The sequence below is a fragment of the Cervus elaphus genome, chromosome 10 (genome assembly GCF_910594005.1).
Source record: "Cervus elaphus chromosome 10, mCerEla1.1, whole genome shotgun sequence".
In the NCBI taxonomy this organism is placed as follows: Eukaryota; Metazoa; Chordata; class Mammalia; order Artiodactyla; family Cervidae; genus Cervus; species Cervus elaphus.
The window spans coordinates 42403668-42422793 of NC_057824.1; the positions used below are offsets into that span (position 1 = coordinate 42403668).

Genomic DNA, 19126 nt, shown 5'->3' on the forward strand with positions numbered 1-19126 from the left:
CTCGGTTTAACTCGGTTATTTTGCAGATGAGAAAATCCAGGCTCAGGATGAGGAGAGGGTCACACCTGTGCTTGTGGCAGAGCTGGCCGAGATCTGATATTCACCCCATCCTGCAGCTCAGCTCTCCCCATCCCCAAGAGCTGGGCCCTGAGTTTGCTGAGCTCCAGTTGGCTGGATGTCTTTGGAGTGCTTACTGGGGGAAAGTGGTATTAAAAATATTGCACAAGGTGCTACTATATTGGCTGAAGTGTCACAGAGAAAATCAACTCTTGTAAGGATGCCAAGCCTGGGATAGGTGAGTGCGAGGGTGAAACTGTGAGGTCTTATCCAAGGTGAGGCTTCACAAACAGACAGCAGAAGTGGGTGGAGAGAGGCTGTATGACGAGGGTGGCCTTAGGGATCATGGTCTTGAACTGACACTCTCCCTTACCCAGGGCTCTGCTCCCCAAAAGGAAGCATGGCGGTAGGGACCCCCAACCTTGTCCCCTACCACCTTGCCCCAGGCTCCCTCTGTATTACAACTATTTCCCTTGTTGATCTGCCTGTAAAATACAGATGTAGGGACAGGATGTTTGACTCACTGCAGGTCATGGGTCTTTGTACCTGGGTGTCTGGAAGATGGGCATGTGTGTGTACCTGGGCAGACACGTATGTGTACCCGGGAAGGCATGTGTGTACATGGACAGATATGTGTGTACCTGGGCAGACGTGTGTACATGCACAGGTATGTGTGTGTGTACATGAGCAGGCATGCGTGTGTACATGGACAGATATGTGTGTTCACGAGCAGGGTATGTGTGCGCAGCATACACGGTGGCTGTCACCCGGCGGTCCTCTCAGGAGGGACACACAGGAGAGCCCGTGCTGCTCGCTTCTCTGGCACTGTCCCTCCAGTCCCACGTCTGGAGAGGGGGTTCCTCTGGGCACCTGTACACCAGGGGCCCAGCCCTTCTCCCCGGGCTTGGGAGACCGCGTGCAGGATGTGGCACTCACTCGGATGGACAGCAGCCTGGGTCCACAGTCCTGCAGTTCTGATTCAGGCCGCGCAGCCCATGACCGCCCGGGGTTCCTGGCTGCACCTCTCCACCTTCATTGCTCCGCTCCCTTGCTGAAGAGAGAGGTTCTGCAGGAAACTGTTCCAGCAGCCAGGAGCAGCGGCCGGAGCAGCAGCAAAGGCGGCAGCGGGAGCAGCACCGGCACCCTCCAAATTGGGACTCTAGCCCTTTAAATCTGCTCAGTTACCAAAAAAGAAGAGGCATCAGACCCTGTTAATTAAAGCTCGCCCTGGTCCATCATTCTGAGGAGCTGCAGTGCCCCGCTTCTTCCTGATGGCTTAGAGATTCTCCTTAACTCCCAGCCATGGATCTTGGAGAATTTCCCCCGAGATCAGCAGGAGGTATGATCCTTGTCAATGGCACTCTGGGGCTTGTGTGGCTCTAAATCAATAACACAACTGACTGCATGGACGCTGCCTGGCCCCCCTTTCTTTCCCGCTTCCCCTCTGCCTCTCCAATTTCCCAGCTTGTGTTTAGTTGAGACAAATCAAGTTTTCATGGGTTTTGGAGGAAGGGGAGGGGCTGGGGTCTGGAGGGAACTCCCAATGTGTTTGTTCTGGCCCTGGCTTCACCTAGCTGCCCAAGTGGCTTGGGGGAGCCAGGGAACGTGTTTCTTCAAGCTCGGGCTGCTGCCAAACCATTTCCTGCCTGGCCGGGTCCCCTCCCTTGGGTCAGCATGAAAAGGGCATAAGCCTGACTTTGGCTTGCTTTTTAAATCGATGACCTGCCACTCTCGGTCAGTCTGACGATGGCCGTGCCCCGGTGTTATTGGAAAACTCATTGCATAGAACTTTCTCTCTGTAAATTGTCCCAGCAGGAACACCGTGCTGGCACCTCCCGTCCCCTTTACTCTAGATGCTGCTTGATTAAAACGCTTGCTGTAGGATTTCAGGAATCCATAACCTTTTCCCCGTGCCTTTTGAGGAAACTCACTTCTCACTGAGGCTAAGGTTCTGTGGCAAAGAGTTGTTTTTCTTCAGGAATCTGCTGTAGGCTGGCAGAGAGAGGAAGGAGATTTATCTTCTTTTCCATTGCATTTTGTAAATTGTACTCGGGCCCAGAGAACATCTATCTGCAAATCTTTCATTGATTTGCTTTCGCCCCCACGGCTTCCTTCTGGGTGAAACACTCTTCTCGAGTTGTATCTAAAGGAAAGGTTTCCTCTTAATCAGCTTGACACGACTTCACAGATGTCCCTGAAAGCCAGGCCCTGGAGGAGGGAGCCATTTTCATTGTCTTGGGTACCAGTCCCCGGGAACCCGAAACATGGGGTCACTGTGCCGTGAGAGAAGGCTTGCAAGCCCTAACCCGGGAAAGTAGCTTAGGAGACAGAGCACTTTTACTGATGTTTCTAGAGGCTTTTACACACTCTGGATGATGAATGCTGCTGTTCAAGTCTTAAGAGGGATCGGGGCCAAAATACAGCTCATGGGAGTGGGGATTCCTCCCCCAAAGTCATTCCTTGCAGAGTCACCAATTGTTTACACTGACAGTAGTTAGAGCGTGTACAGTGAAATCCTTTCCGATCCCCCAGCAAAGGATGGGAACTTTCTCTGGGCAGACGGTGTGGAAGTCAGCATCTCTGCCTCCCAGAGACCAGGGTTGCAGTATGATTTGTATTCTCAGGATAATAAAACTCTCAGCTGTGGCAGCAACACTCCGGTTAGGAGAGACTATTCAGAGACTACAAGTGAAGCCCTTGATATGGAATTCCTAATCACTGTGCCCACTGTGGATGTGGGTAATAATTTGGAGGTTCTGAGGGAGGTATCCAGGGAGAGATGTTTCCTGTAAACTGAAAGCCACTTGGGAAGCAGGATGGAGTTGGGGGGAGCCCTCTAGGGGGTTAGTACCCTCTTCCTGGCTTTACTTTCAGCTGGTCTGTGTATGGTGTGGCTGAGGGTTAGGTTCTCACCTGGCCTCAGGTGAGATGCTAGGTGGGACTGTGGTCATGGCAAGGCGAGTACTTTCCTGAGCTCAAAGACAGATGGTCCAACCTGGGTGCACCTCATACAGCGAGGGGTTGTTCTTCCTGCCCTTCTCCCTTCACCCCCTTGAGGCCTAATGGTCATAGGCCCTCTGCCTCTCCAGGCCTGATTGCCCAACGGTCAACACCCTTCTTCCTCCACTTTCTAGAGGGAGCCAAAAGAACATGGGCTTCACAGAATCCCTCCCAGGGCAGGCAGAGGCCTGAATGGATGTCACACACCATGTCCTCGGACGGGCCAGGCCGATTAACAATAAGTAAATAGTTAGTCTGCTCCTTTGTGTCAGTTTTTCTTTTCAGCTTAATGATGTATGTATGTGAATGTGTGTGCCTGTGTATTTTAAAATTTATTGGATGGCTGCTGGCTTTCAAGAAGCTATAAAGAGGTCCCAGTGGAGTTTGTTTAGACCTGGCAGCTTCGTAGAGTTCTGTGGCCCACGGGTAGTCATTTAATGGCCTTGGCGGGCTCTCTATTACCAGGGTGATGGAGCGGAAAGGACGTGGTCTTCGGGATAGGACAGACCTCTGCTGGAACCTCAGCTCCACTGCTTACTAGCATGTGGCCTGGGCCAGTTACCTAATGAGCTTCAGTTTCTTCATCTGTGATACAGTAAAGTTGTCAGGATTCAATGGAATAATTTAGCTAAGGTCTGGGAACACAGCAGGAACACAAGAAATCTTTTCTTTGCTTCCAGTGAAGGCAGCCGCCTTCGGTTTAAAAGCTGCATCACAGAGGATGTGTGCTGTTCTGTGCTAAGCTGCTTCAGTCGAGTCTGACTCTTCGCGACCCTATGACCCGTAACTCACCAGGCTCTTCTGTCCGTGGGATGCTCCAGGCAAGAATACTGGAGTGGGTTGCCATGCCCTCCTCCAGGGGATCTCCCTGACCCAGCAATAGAACTCACCTCTGTTACATCTCCTGCATTGGCAGGAGGGTTCTTTACCATTGGCGCCACCTGGGAAGCCCATCACAAAGGACCGAACCATTTAAATGGCTCAAATGCCTCCTTAACTGACTGCTGGCCCATGCCTTCTTCTGAGGGCATCTTGTCTGTGCCATCATGGGGCCTGGTGTGGCCCTGAAATTACATGAAGGTTTATTGAACGAATACACAATGGTCTGTGGACCTGTAACCTTCAGTATAGGTAATCTTTTAATGGTGAAGTCAAACCCCTGCTCACTCAGTTTACTTAAGAGATGTAGCAGAGTCTGGCACATCAAAAAACCCTGTGACTGCCATAAATTGGGACTCAAATATGTCCTTTTGTGGGGAAATCTGAACTGTCATACAAAATATCTCCTGTAGTAGGACCTGGAGCAGGAGCCCATGGACTCCAGGCATGTCCTGGAAACCATTCTACTTGCTGAGTGTCAAGGTCATCTCTGCCTCCCTTCGTTGTGGGCCACCCCTTCTCTGTCACGTTTGAAGAACATGTTTGAACTTTCCCTGAAAAGGGAAACTCGCTCTGTCACTCTGGTGTGAAGGACAAGTCAATTAACAGATCAGTCAGTTCATCAATAAGTTGATCCGTATGTTGACAGTGCCTATTGGGGAGAGTCGTTTTTTAAAATATTTGTGTATTTGGCTCTGCCGTGTCTTAGTTGCAGCACGTGGGACCTTCCTTATGGCCCGAGGTCTTTTCTCTAATTGTGGCTTACAGGCTCAGTGGTTGAGCAGCCCAAGGGATTCTCTCTAGTTGCAGGCTCACTAGTTGTGCTGCATGGCATGAGGGATCTTAGTTCTCCAACCAGGGATCGAACCTGCGTGCCCTGCATTGGGAGGTATATTCTTTTTTTTTTCACTTAAAAAAAAATTTTTTTTTATATATTTATTTTTTTTTGTCATACATTGATATGAATCAGCCATAGATTTACACGTACTCCCCATCCCGATCCCCCCTCCCACCTCTCTCTCCACCCGATTCCTCTGGGTCTTCCCAGTGCACCAGGCCCGAGCACTTGTCTCATGCATCCCACCTGGGCTGGTGATCTGTTTCACCATAGATAGTATACATGCTGTTCTTTTGAAATATCCCACCTTCACATTCTCCCACAGAAATACAGAACAGACTTTTGAACTCTGTAGGAGGTATATTCTTAACCACTGGACCACGAAGTAAGTTCCTGGGGAGAGTCACTGATTTAATAAATCATTGTCAAAAATAATAGTAATAGTAATAATAGCTGATATCACCACCTAACATTCACCGAGGGCATCAGCCTCAGGGTGACAGCTCCTCTGCTCTCAAGTAGGGGGCAGACAAGTGGGCAAAGTGGGACCATGCAGACAGTGAGGCTATGAGAGGTGGGAGCCTGGGGGGACCACAGCAGAGGGGCTTGCCCTAACTCAGGCTCAGGTCACTTATTTACATGACCGCCAAAGTGAGTCCCCAGGGAGGTGGCTTTGGAAGAGCATTCTTGGCAGAGGAGGTGACATAAGCAAAGGCCAGAGGTAGAACAGGCTCTGGGATGGTGGTGGTGGGTGATCCCATCTGGCCGTGTTCTGAGTGCCAGGTGGTGAGAGGGGAGGCTGGAGAGGTGGACAGGAACCACACTGCGGAAGGCCTTGGGTGCCTGCAGAGGAGGGGACTTTATTCTAAAGGACATAAGAAAAAGAACCACTTGGGAAAACAGAATTCAACCAGTGTATATTGAGCACCAAGCGTATACCAAGTTGTGTTCTAGGCAATGGTGATACAGCAGTTAACAAACCAGACTGAAAGCCCTGCTTTTGTGAAACTTTCAGCCATCAGAAAAGACAACAGATAAGCAACAGAAAGGTGAATTGTAAAGAGCATGTTCTGGAGAGAAACAGAGCTGGAGAGAAGGAGGTTAGGGTCCAGGGAGAGTGCTGGGCCTGGGGGTGTGTGATCCCAAACAGGATATGGGGAGAAAGCGGCATTGGGCTCTTGATGGAGTCATCAGAACTTGGGGTCTGACTTTTTTTTCTGGCCACACCCTATAGCATATGGGATCTTAGTTCCCCAACCAGGAATTGAACCCATGCCCCCTGCTATGGGAGCTCAATGTCTTAACCACTGTACCATCCGGGAAATCCCTGGGCTCTGACTTTGAGCGAGATGGGAAATTTGTGCTGGGTTCTGAGCAGAGGAGAGACATTAAAAAATGATTCGTCTAATTATTGTGCTGGGAAATGATGGGTGGCAAGGGAAGCTGGAAGAGCAGCTGGGAGGGGATTACCAAACCCCAGTGGGAGGGGACGGTGCCTCGACAGGGGGTAACAGTGGACGTGTGCAAACTGTTAGGATTCTTGATTTTTTTTTTTTTTAAAGGATGGAGACCATGAGATTTGCTGATGGATTGGGTAGTTGTGTGAGATGAAGAGATGAGTCAAGGATGACTCAAGCTTCTTTGGCCTCCGATGAGGATGGCTGTGGGTGGAGCAGGTTTGGGAGAAGATCAGGAGTTGGTATTTCTTCTGCTAACTTTGAGACGTCTGTCGAACATCCCGGCAGAGATGTTGAGTGGGCTGCCCTGAGTTCACAGAAGGGATCTGGGCTGGATGCAGCATGGGAAGCCATGAATCCAGATGGTATTTAAAGCTGTTGAGATCATCAGGAGACTGATTACGGATGGAGAGGACTCAGGCCTGAATTCTGAGATGTTACAACCCTTTACAGGTTAAAGAGAAGAGGTGAAACCGGTCACAGAGACGGAAGAGGAGGTGTCTCTTCTGTTTAAGACAATTCAGCCCCTTCCTGTGTTCTATCTCCTCTAGTCTCCCGGGAGCAAGGCTCATAGATCACTTTCCCCATTTTCAACTTGTCTTTTTCTCTTGGCTTCTTCCCAACATGCTTAGAAACCTGCTCAGGTCTCTTTCATCTTAAAAAGAACCTTTCTTGACTCCTAAGATCTCCATTTACTTTTGCCCTATTTTTCTCTTTTCCTTTACAGATAGACTTTTCTTTCTTTCAGCGTTAATCGAATAACTACTATATGCCAGGCATGAAGGATGTAGAGACAAAAAATAGACTTTCTCCACCTGACAGAAGATCTATTCATTTCTACTTTGCCTACTTTCATAAAGCATTTTGGATAGCATTTTGGTAGTGGATATATAGTGACATAGAAAATATCTAAATCAGAAACTAAGGACAAACATTTTGTACCAAGAAGAATACAGTTTAGAACAGCAGGATCAGAAAAAGATAGACTGCACAATTAAAGGTCAAAGTGTTGTATAAAAATATAACTGAGAGACTTCCCTGGTCACCCAGCAGTTAGGATTCTGTACTTCCACTGCAGGGGTCATGGGTTCAATTCCTGGTTGGGGAACTAAGATCCAGCATGCCACACAGTAGAAAAAAAAGAATATAATTGAGCCACCAATCTGATAAGAATTTCTGGTCAGAAAAAAGGAAAATGGGCCAACAAGTACCTACTGGCGCAGGGAACTATACTGAACATCTTGTAATAAGCTATAATGGAAAAGGATCTTAAAAAGGATATATATTTGCATCATTTTGCTCTACACCTGAAACTAACATAATATTGTAAATCAGCTACATTTCAATTTTTAAAAAAAGAAAAATGGGAAATCCTTAAAATATTTACTGAAGTACAATATATATGCCCAAAGTTCTCATGTCATTATTTGGGAGGCTTCATACATTTTTACCAACTGAACACACTATCTAAGCAGCACTCAAATCAAGAACTAGGACAGTATTCACACCCCAGATTCCCGCTCTCTCCACAGGGACTGACATCGTCGATTTGCCTGCTTCAGACTTTTTTGGGAATTGCTTCTTGAGTTTTATTGTCCATGAGGTAGACAATGAAGGAAAAGGAAAATTTTCTGGCATTTAGTTCTGAAAGAATATTTTCTTCTGGAGTTTCATTTAATGGACACTGAAAAAATTGGATAGACTATACCTTGTCCATTTCCATAGCATATTTTGGGTAGTATTAACTTACGCATATGTATGTACTGAAATATATACACACATATAAATGTATATAAAATATAAAAATTTAAATTAAGGATACTGAAGTTCAAAGGGTGGCAGTTATTTAGCATCAGGAGGCAGAACCTGGAGAGGAAGGGATACCATGGATATGAGCAAGGCCAGGGAGCAACACCCCGATTTGGAAAGTAGGAGGCACCCAGCACCGTTTCCTAGTTTCCTGGAAGCCAGATTGAGGGAGGTCACTGGAGCTGACCTCTGGTGACATGATGGCTTTGAGTGGAGACTGCCGTTTCGAGGGGGTGTATTCTCATGGGAAGGAGAGAGAGGGTGACAGACAGAGGGAGTTGCAAAACCTCAAAAAGCATTATGTTTACTTCTCAATAGAATGGGAGAGGCTTAATCATGTTCTCAGGGAAATAGATGGCCAAGAGACAGAGGAAAGAGATAAAGGGGAGAGCAAAGAAAATTAAAGGAACAAGGACCAGGCTAAATTCTCCTGGTGCACATGTGCAGACACACACACACTCACATACTCAGCTCAACCTGACTTATCCCTCATTCATTTTTTCTGGTCAACAACTCCTCTCCTTGCCATTGTTCTCCTTTATTTTGAAGATGAGATGCTTTAGCAAACACATACCCCACGGGGGTCTGTAGGATGTGATCCACTTAGGCTTCTCCCTGAAGCAAGGGGCACTGTGGGGCACCTGCTGGGCTTTATTTCAGCCATCTGTCCCAGGATGTCAGGGCTGCCTTAGCGAGTGTCTGGTCTGTGTCCTTATTTTTCCAAATGAGGAGACTGAGGCCTATGTTTTCCTGGCAGCATAGAGACAGCAGTGCTGAGCTCACCCCAGATCTCTGGATTGCTGGATCACGGCTTCAGTGGGCATTTCCAGAACATTCCCTTTTGATCTCTCACACTTGAGTATTTCTCAAATCCCAGCATGCCTCAAAATCACCTGGGGGGTTCATTAAGACACAGGCTCTCTGAGCCCCACCCTCAGAGTGTCAGATTAGGTAGGACCGAGGTGGAGCTGAGAATTTGCTTGTCTAACAGCTTCCCAGGTGATGCACAGGTGCTGGTCTGGGGAAACATTGAGAACCCTGCTGGGGAGGTGCTGTGGGCAGGGAAGGCAGGGAGGAAAGCTAGATCTGGTTCCTAGGAGGTTTTCTTTTAGTCATCTCATTTTCCTCAGGTCAGGCCTGAATTATGGGGGGAGGAGGATGGCCCGCTGCCAACTCCAAGAAGATGAGCCACTCAACCTTTTAGCCACAAAAAGGGCCAAGGAATGTGGTGGGGCAGGCAGTGTGCTCTGAGACAAATCCCAGCGGAGTCAGGTCGTCCTTAAATACAGCACAGTCCGGGCTAGTCTATCCCTCCTACCCGTCCTTCCCTGGGGAACAGAACCGCAGGGAAACCCGCAGTGTGGACCCAGGTCACAGTGTACTCCCAGCCTTCTGAGAGCTGCTTCCCCTCCCTGATACCCAGGGGAGGGACGAACGCCTCGCTGGGTGTGACCCAAGGTTTTCCCTCCTCGTATTCCATTATCTTGGCTCTCAGAGCATATGTCAAGTGAATTCCATGTGTCTGGCAGGTTATTACGCACTGAATTAGTGTGGTGAAATAAAAACTATAATAAAGCTGTACTAGACCCTTAAATTGTTAAAATTTATTATAAAATGTGCATAGTTATTAACTGATTTTCGCCTGTGTGTGTTTGGCTGGTGCCCGAAGCCAGAGAAGATGAAAAGTGACTCTGTCAAAGGGAGGCCGAGAGTTGGCTCCTGGAATTCTCCAGAGAGTCCCAGTGGGGCAACAAATTCACAGATTCATGGAGAGCACGGCTTGCCTCTTGCTGATGGCTGCTGCCCCTCCCTGGCGGTGCTCAGGGCTCTCTGGGGCTGCAGGTCATGGTTCCACGGGAGGGCAGCCCATCTGTCCTCTTCACAGGGGTCCCAGGGAGGCCGAGGGAGCCGTGGCTACTCTGGCCCGGTGTCTCACCATTGTTTACGCTCAGGAGGCCTGGGTTCTCCCCCCTCTTTAATCCTGGGATGGAATGGAAAGCACTGTCTGTGGGCTTCTACCGTGTTCTCTTCTGCCATATCCTTAGGCATTTTTTGAGAACCGAATCAAGGGGCCAAATTTTTCTCTGCTCAGCTAAGGCTTTTTCCCAGTGGTTCCATCACCACCTGTGCTGTCTGGGTCTTACAAGCATTCTCCAGAAATGAGATGAGGGTATTTTCTCTGCTGCTCAATTCTATGGGAAGCAAGAGGACAAGGTTTCCTCTGTTGCAGAGAAAGATGCTCCCTCGAGACCTTAGGATGGAGTTGGGGATCCCTGATTGATTTCCACTGTGCATTTTGAACCAACTCCCAGGTTTCTGTCTTTAAAAAAAAATTTTTTTTGACTGCATCCATCAGCATGTGGGGCCTTAACCTCCCAATAAGAACCATGCCCCTCTGCGATGAAAGACAGAGTCTTAACCACTGGACCACTGGGGAAGTCCTCCAGGTTGCTGTCTTGATCCTGGCTCCAACGCCCTCAGAGGTGCTTTTGAGCCGATGGTGGCATCCTCATTGGTTTTTAGCCTTGGGTTCTTATTGCCACCTGGAGACCAGCTAGACTGTAAATTCACCTGAACCCAGAGACACCTCTGCCTGAGCAAAAGTGAAAAAGAAAAGCTCAGAGTGTTTTCAGACCGCCAAGACTGAGAGTTTTCTTGCGTCTCTGCCACGGGTCTCATCAACCCACTGTTTCTTTGTGGATTTCCACCCATAACATACCAGGAACCACATGCACCGTCATGGAATCCTGGGGGGATTAGGCCCTGAGTTTAGGGGGCTCCCAGCTTTGCTATGATCTGTGTACTTCATGGTGAGCTGAAAAACCCAGGGCTAGTATGGGAGATTTCCTTGTTTTTACAGTCCCTCTGGGAGAAGTTTTCCTCCAGTCTGTTTCTGTTTATTCCTGTGCATATAACTGATGCCTAAGCCTCAGGGCTCACCCTCATATTAGCAGCCAGGGAGACCCAGTGATGGCGTTTCTGCTTTCCTGTGGATATACTGCTCTTGTTGGGACACTAGTGTTGTGTTGTGTTTTTTTTTTTTTTGACCCTAGGTCACTAAGACTGCCATTTGAGTGGGAAGTTGCGGGGAGCATGACCTATAGTTTTAAGACTACTGAATGGTGGTGCAGATGGCTTCTCCCCTCTAGTCACTGATTTAGGGGAAGATGAAATTAGACTAGGAAAAATGTGAGACATCTAAGCTTCAGTGACTGTCTAACACTTCAAAACCTCCCTTTCCTTTCCTCTGCCCCATCAAAGCCTCAGGATAGTCCATGTGGGAAAGTAATAAATGTTTGGATTCAAACAAAGTGATGGGTTTATTCCTTTCCCACCTCCTCTTGGCATGGTTGTGTCAGCACACAGGCGCTAACAAGATTACATGAATATGTAATAAAGTGAAATCTAGTTAGTTGATCAGCATCATCTCTCTGGCCAGGCAGAGTGATTTCCTGGTTTTAAAAGACAGTGAAATTGCTGATGTGAGAGCTGGTCCCTGCTGAAGTCGGTCATAAAGTGGCCAACTTATGAGAGCCATGGTACACTGCAGAAACCCCATGTTTAGGATCCATTTATATCTTCATCCCCTTGTTCCAGGAAGGATGCAAGGCAGTTTTGCAACGATGCATATCCAACTGCAAGACATAATTAAATGAAAAAATAAGTGGACAAAGAAATATAAGACAGGGAAAATAAGACAGCAAGAGCAAGAATGGAGCCAGGAGTGAGGTTAGGACACAAAATGCATGACATCAGATCCTGTGCATTTGCTACAGGTGGAACTCTGGGGCAGCCCTGAACTTTCTGCCGGCCTACACAGAGAAGAAAACAGACTTTATTAAAGACCCATTATCCATGCCATAAGAGCAAACCAACTGCTCAGAGATGGGACAGCTATTCCTGTTACTGGAAAGAAAGTGAAAGTGGAAGTTGCTCAGTCGTGTCTGAGCCGTATAATCCATGGAATTCTCCAGGCCAGAATACTGGAGTGGATAACCTTTCCCTTCTCCAGCGGATCTTCCCAACCCAGGGATTGAACCCAGGTCTCTTGCATTGCAGGTGGATTCTTTACCAACTGAGTTATCAGGGAAGCTGCTGCTGCTGCTAAGTCGCTTCAGTCGTGTCCGACTCTGTGCGACCCCATGGATGGCAGCTCACCAGGCTCCCCCGTCCCTGGGATTCTCCAGGCAAGAACACTGGAGTGGGTTGCCATTTCCTTCTCCAATGCATGAAAGTGAAAAGTGAAAGTGAAGTAGCTCAGTCGTGTCTGACTCTTAGTGACCCCATGGACTGCAGCCTACCAGGCTTCTTCATCCATGGGATTTTCCAGGCAAGAGTACTGGAGTGGGTGGCCATTGCCTTCTCCGTATCAGGGAAGAGGCAGAGAGAAATATTCCTCATGGGTCCTTAGAGAGAGGACATGGCGTAATACAAACTGCAGTGTCCTGCATGGCCTTACTGTCCATGTAGCAAGAAGTTTAATAGGGCTGCCTCTTAGAATATTCCTCATGGTAGTGGGGATGGTTAGGGAGATAGAGCTGCCCCAAAACACTGTCTGGAGATCTGACTCAATCAGAACTGAGATGATCTGTGATAGGCTGCCTTCCCTTCAAGCCTTTCTCCATGATGATGATTCCAAGGCGTGGCATCAGAGGCTGCTGCAGTGTTTAACAGGGCGTGTGTGTGTGTGTGTGTGTGTGTGTGTGTGTGTGTGTGTTGGGAGGATGATAAAAGGGGTGTGCTGAGAGTTTTACCTACCCCAAACCCTCAGCTTTATCCCCATCATTTTTCATATTGGGATTCCTCATAACATTTACTTGAAGCAAGGGTTTCCCTACCAGTCATGATAGTTTGAAAATCATGATTTAGGGAAATGGTTTAACTTAATTTAATGGGCGGTTGTTTTCCAAACAGTGTGAGCACTGGGCGATGAATTTTGAGGTAATTCTCCTTGACAAGTACTCAGAGGGCAGCTGCCCTGGGCGGCTGGTTGGGTACAATCCCATATGCCTTAACAGGTGGTGGAGCTGGAGGGGGCCCTGGAATCCTCTTACGGAAACTGAGGAGGTGACCAGGACACCTTCCTGAATAGAAGGCTTTTGGGGATGCATCTATGATGTATGGGCCGCTTTCTAACTGACTTCTGTTTGATTAGTTGGTGCCCAACTAGCGTCCATTATGATTGGCCAGTGCTTGTGCGCTATGCGTTGTTACTCCTTTTCAACATCACCCGGCCTGCAGCAGATCTGAAAAACTCTTCAAGGGGAATTTGGGGCTCCCTGTAGAGTCCAGACCAAGGGTCTAACAACTCCCCCGACTCTGACTCTGGAAGGAAAAACTTTTAATCCAGAAAAAATGTAAACGTCCACCTCAGTGATGAACCTACCCATAAAAAACCTGTTATATTTAAGTTAAGACTTCATCATTTCCTCTGAAATAAGCTGGCCACAAATTAAACTTGTAGGTCCCGGAATGAGCTAATTTTATATACATATTTTTGACTCCAAGGCAGTTAAGTGATGAAGAACGTTTTCTGAAAAAATGATGACACTGGGTTTCAGAGTAGCTGATCTACATACTTTCTTTTTGGCAATAATTAGAGATCAAAGCCACTTGTCTATAACAGCCACTAGGAAGTCACGATCATAAAATCATGCCCTCTCTTCAGAGGAGAATAATGATCATTCTGTTCCCTGTCTGTGTTCAGTTCATCTAAGAGGGGCCTCAAGTTATAAAGAAAGAATAAAGAGGAAGAAATACAGTCCTTCTTTACATCATGTTCATATTTTGGGGTGCTTTCTATGCACAATTTGATATTCTGGGTGCTGGGTTAGAGCAAAGAACAGAACTGATAAGGTTCCCACACTTACAGGAGCTCATGTTCTAGTAGGGAGAAACGGACAATGAAAATTTAGTAAATATTTTCTTTTATGCCTTTAAGCCAGTTCCAGTATTTGAATCCGCTTGAGCTTGGTGTCCATAAAGTACCTCTTCTCTTGAGTTCAGGTCACATTTTCCTGTTTGTACATCTGGTGATTTTTAATTGAGTCCTGGGCATTGTGAATCACACATGGCAGAGACTCTGGGTTCTGTTATGTGCATCTGAAGAGTATCAACTTGTTTGTCAGTTTGTTTTGGCAGGACGTTAACTTGGCTGGACAGGAGCGGAAATGTCCATTCCATTCTCTTAGGCTTAGCTGGGCTGCCTGAGTCTGCCCTGGGTGTATAGCTCCAGGTAAACCAGAGGTTCAGCTGAGTTATTAGGAATATTTGGGTCTCACTTTTGTGACTCTCCATTCTGGCTCATCCCTCATACTTTTTAGCTGCTGTTGATTACCCAAACTCTGTTTTCTGTTTCCTTAAAAATCAGACTTCAGCTTCTAGCTTCTCAGGGCACAGATAGGGGTTGCCTTCAGATGAAAACCGTAAAAATGGGAAATCTCTTTCCCTCCCCCAAATATCAACTTCCTATCAGTTTCTTCCTGTTTTGGGTCACTCTCAGTGACTTTGAACATTGTCTTTTAGATATTTCCCAGAATTCATGATTGTTATTTGCAGGAGAGTTAGTCTTCTATGAGCTGCTCTGCAATTATTATAAGTAGACTTCCAAATTTAGCAAGTAGATAGATAGATAAGATCATTTCAGATAGTGATAAAAGCGATGATGGAAAAAAAAATACGACAGAGTGTCTGGAGTGTGTATGTGGAGGGGGCACTTCACCTGAGTGATTGGGAAGAGCCTCTCTTAGGAGGTGATATTGAGCTGAGACCTGAATGATAAGAAGAAGCCAGATGTTCATGGATCTGGCATGAGCTCTCCAGAGGGAGCACTAGGTATACAGCTACCCAGGCAAGAATGAGCTGGGTGTGCAGGAGAGGCAGGGATCAAGCGATGGGAACAAGAGAGCAGTAGTCAGAGGCTAGATTGCATAGAGGCTCGCGGTTCATGGTAGGGCATTGGCATTTTACTCTATGTATGATTGGAAATCATAGAGGATTTTGTTTTGTTTTGTTTTTTGCTTTTGGTTGTGTTGGGTCTTCCTTGCAGCATTTGGGGGCCTCTCTAGATGATGTGTGTGGGTTTAGTTGCCTTGCAGCATATGGGATCTTAGTTCCCCAACCAGGCATGAAACCTGTGTACTCTACATTGGAAAGCAGATTCTTAACCACTGGACTGCCACGGAAGTCCTATCATGGAGGATTTTAAACAAGACAGCCTGTGATCGATTATGCTTTCCAAAGATTGCTCTGACTCTTTGGAGAACAAGCAGGAGTGGAAGGAGGCAGCTCTGGTCATCTAGATCAGGAGGATGGAGGCTTGGGCAAGAGTAATGATCTACAAGAGATCTCTGTCCCATGGACGATGGGCCCAGCAGTGGGGAATCTGAAAGAGCGGCAGGCACCAGGGTAAGTGCTGACCATAGCTGGTCACTATCCCCAGAAAAAAGACCTCGGTGAGGTTGTCAGAAGTGGTTCCTAAGAGACCACTCCTGGAGTGATCAGTTCAGCTCAGTGGTCATAGTAGAACAGTCCTGTCTGGGAAATTCAGGCTCACAGTTTTTCAAGCAGAGAATCAGTAGCCATGATCTGGGCCAACAGCCTCATTGGAAACCGGACTGTGCCAGGCCCGCACCCTTTTCTGGTTCCTCTGCCCAGGTGAAGCTCTTCTATTCAGTCCAACGCTATGCGGATTCAAGTCTGGAGCTCATATCCTGCTGTTATCCTTCCATTTCTAGAAGCTAATGGCAGAAAATCCCTCCTGGTTCCTGGCCTAAGTGGGGGTACTAATGCAGCCCAACAGAGAAGCTCCCAACTGGGGCAGCAGCTCATCTTAAGTATGAGGCATTTTCCTCCCTCTCAGCCAGGCTCCTTGATGTGTTTGACTCTTTCTGAGGGGACCCTGGGAGGAGGAGCATCACCAGTTTTGATGATGGGGTCCTGAACCCAGCAGAGAGCATCTCTCTGGGCTGAGAGGGGCAGTTGGAAGCCCAGGCTTTGGACTCTGTGCACAAACAGGCCTGGATTCAAATCTGGAAGCCTGTCCTCAGCCACACTCTGTAACCTCTCTCATCCCCATTTCTTTGTCTGTCAGTGGGATCAGGAATTCTTCCTGTTTCATGGGATGGCTGTGAGGAACAGAAGAGATACTGAATGAAGTGATGGTCTGCAAAGTGCTCAACAAGATTGGTGATAGGAAGCGCTCCATCAATGTTAGCAGCTTTAGTAATGATGATACATATTCATTTTCATAATTCAGGATAGCCGACCCACCTGAGAAAGAAAGAATTCATGGTGTCATACAAACAAGAATGGCCTGGAGGTGTCCTGGAAATAGTGACCCATGAGCAGTACCACCAGGGGCATCTGTGGCTCGAGGAAAACAGTCCCTGGTAGAAACTTGACAGGAGGGGCCCTTAGTGAGATTGTGCAGGTGGGATGGACATGGCAGTCCGCTCTCTCTTGTCATTGGCTGCATGTGGGATCTTAGTTCCCTGACCAGGGATCAAACTTCTGTGCCCTGCAGTGGAAGTGTGGAATCCTAACCTGTGGACTGCCAGGGAAGTCCCAGTTCCCTCTTTCTGAGATTTTACAGCAGTGCAGATGCTCCTGGGGGTATCATGGCAGTGAGGCCCAGAGCCTAAGTGTTCATTAAGTCATCAACAGTTGCCTCACCCATGGGCCAGAATCCTGAGAATGAGGCATTTCGTCTCAGATGGGCCTCAAGTTATAAAAATAAAGGAATTCTTTGTTGGTCCAGGGGTTAAGAAGCAGGTTTTCAGTGCTGTAGATCTGGGCTCCATCTCTAGTTGGGGAACTAAGATCCCACAAAATCACATGGCATGGCCAAAAATAAAGAGGTAGAAAATAAGAAGGATGGCAAGAACAAGCCCGCTTTCCATTCATATTTTTGATGGGGGCCCATGGTTTGGAGGTGAGATGGTTCAGAAATGTTGGGTGGGTTTAGCTTTTCCAGAATTCATGGTAATACTTTAAAAGTACCATCAGATTGAGGCACTAGAAGCATTAGCTCTCAATTCTAAAAAATGGAAACCTTAAGATCCTCAAAAAATGGAAAAGCCTCAGATGTTATTGCTGCCCTACCGTTGAGTCTGTGTTTTAGGAGTCCACTGGACAGAACAGGCTGGCCTCTGCTATGCTTGAAGGTGGAGGAAGGGAAGGCTGAAGGGGCTGCCCAGCGGAAGTGCCTTTTCAAATCTCACAAAACACGAGGTTTCAGTCTGGAATTCAACAGTGACAGAGTCGTCCTGGGGGCTCTCCTGATCCTCGGCAGGAAGCCAGGCCTCTCCTGCTCCGTCTCTCAGGACGGCACATATTTGAATGCAGGTATTTTGCAGAGAGGGCTTCCCAGGTGGCTCAGTGCTAAAGAATCCACCTGCAAAGCAGAAGACACAGGTTCAATCACTGGGTAGAGAAGGTCCCCTGGAGAAGGAAATGGCAACCCGCTCCAGTATTCTTGCCATGGATAGAGAAGCCTGGTGGGCTACAGTCCATACGATCACAAAGAGTCAGACATGATTTAGCAACTCAGCAATGATAACAACAAATTTTGCAGAGAAGCTGGATTCTAAGATGGGAGGCCTCCTTCTAGGCCAGCTGTGTGCTGTGGAACACCAGGTTGCGAGGCCCTTTCTGCAGAGCTTGTGTGTCCTCTGTAGGGAGGTAAGACTTGCTACCCTTCCCCAGGGGCACCATCTCAGGGATCTTTGTGGGTGGCAGGGGGTCAGATTATCTGGAGAGAAGGAAAGATGCCTCCTGCCTCTCCTGTGTGCAGCCCCTCACTCCCTGACTTGGGCTAGACTTTCTTTGGGGTGGTCGGTAAAGCAAAAAAAGAAAAGAGTGCTGAAGAAAAATAAAGGAAGCCTAAGTATACAATGATGGGCATGGTAGAAAGTGGGGAACTTGAAACTGGAGAGTAAAAGAAAAATAAGAGGAGCTAAAGAGAAAAGCACAAAATAGAAATGCAAGCTCTGAATACCTGAACTCGCAGTAAGATAAAGACTGAGTGATGCAAACACAATAAAACTGATCAGAGTGGTGTCTGAGATAAAACCAAGACGTGAAGTTAATGGGAAGGTTAAAAGAGAGGAACAAGATGGAAACTTCTCTGGTGGTCTCAGTTCCGTTCAGTCGCTCAGTCGTATCTGACCCTTTGCAACCTCATGGACTGCAGCACGCCAGGCTTCTCTGTCCTTCACCAGTTCCTAGAGCTTGCTCAAACTTGTGTCCATCGAGTCGTTGATGCCATCCAAACTATCTCATCCTCTGTTGTCCCCTTCTCCTCCTGCCTTCAATCTTTCCCAGCGTCAGGGTCTTTTCCTATGAGTCAGTTGTTTGCGTCAGGTGGTCAAAGTACTGGAACTTCAGCTTCACCATCAGTCTTCCCAATGAATATTCAGGACTGATTTCCTTTAGGATTGACTGGTTTGATTTCCTTGCAGTCCAAAGGACTCTCAAGAGTCTTCAACACCACAGTTCAAAAACACCAGTTCCTTGGCGCTCAGCTTTCTTTATGGTCCAGCTCTCACATCCATACATGACCACTGGGAAAATCATAGCTTTGACTATTCGGACCTTTGTTGGTAGAGCGGTGGTCTAGTGGCTGAGAGTTCAACACCTGGTGCCATGTGCTGTGCTCAGTCACTCAGTCAGTCCGACTCTTTGCAATCCCATGGACTGCAGCCGCCAGGCTCCTCTTGTCCTTGTGGATTCTCCAGGCAGGAATATGTAGTGGGTTGCCATGGTCTCCTCCAGGGGATCTTCTCTACCCAGGTCTTCTGCATTGTGAGCAGATTCTTTACCGTCAGAGCCACCAGGGAAGTCCTGGTAGGGGAGCTAAGGTCCTACATGCCTCGAGGCCTTAACGAATTCAGTGGAGACTTTAAAAATGGTCCACACTAGCAATAACAACAAAAAGGAACAAGTTAAAAAGGTGGAGATTTACCTGAAGGATCAGGAAGAAGAATTTAAAACATAAATGTGCATTGACATCGAATCTCACTGGCACGGAATGTTTTAAGAAGTTGACCAAGAGCTCGATGCCCTGGCACTTGGTACTGAAAGCAGA

At 47.6% G+C, this 19126-nt stretch overlaps 1 protein-coding gene across 1 annotated transcript in view; it reads left to right on the forward strand.

Annotated features, from left to right (window-relative positions):
* Positions 1-1263: 1263 nt before the first annotated feature.
* The window catches only part of CALN1 (calneuron 1), a 491831-nt gene continuing 473968 nt past the window's right edge, over positions 1264-19126 (forward strand). The window contains exon 1 of the mRNA XM_043914902.1: positions 1264-1396. The gene's annotated coding sequence lies outside the window, so the exon portion shown is untranslated. The remainder of the gene's footprint in view (positions 1397-19126) is intronic.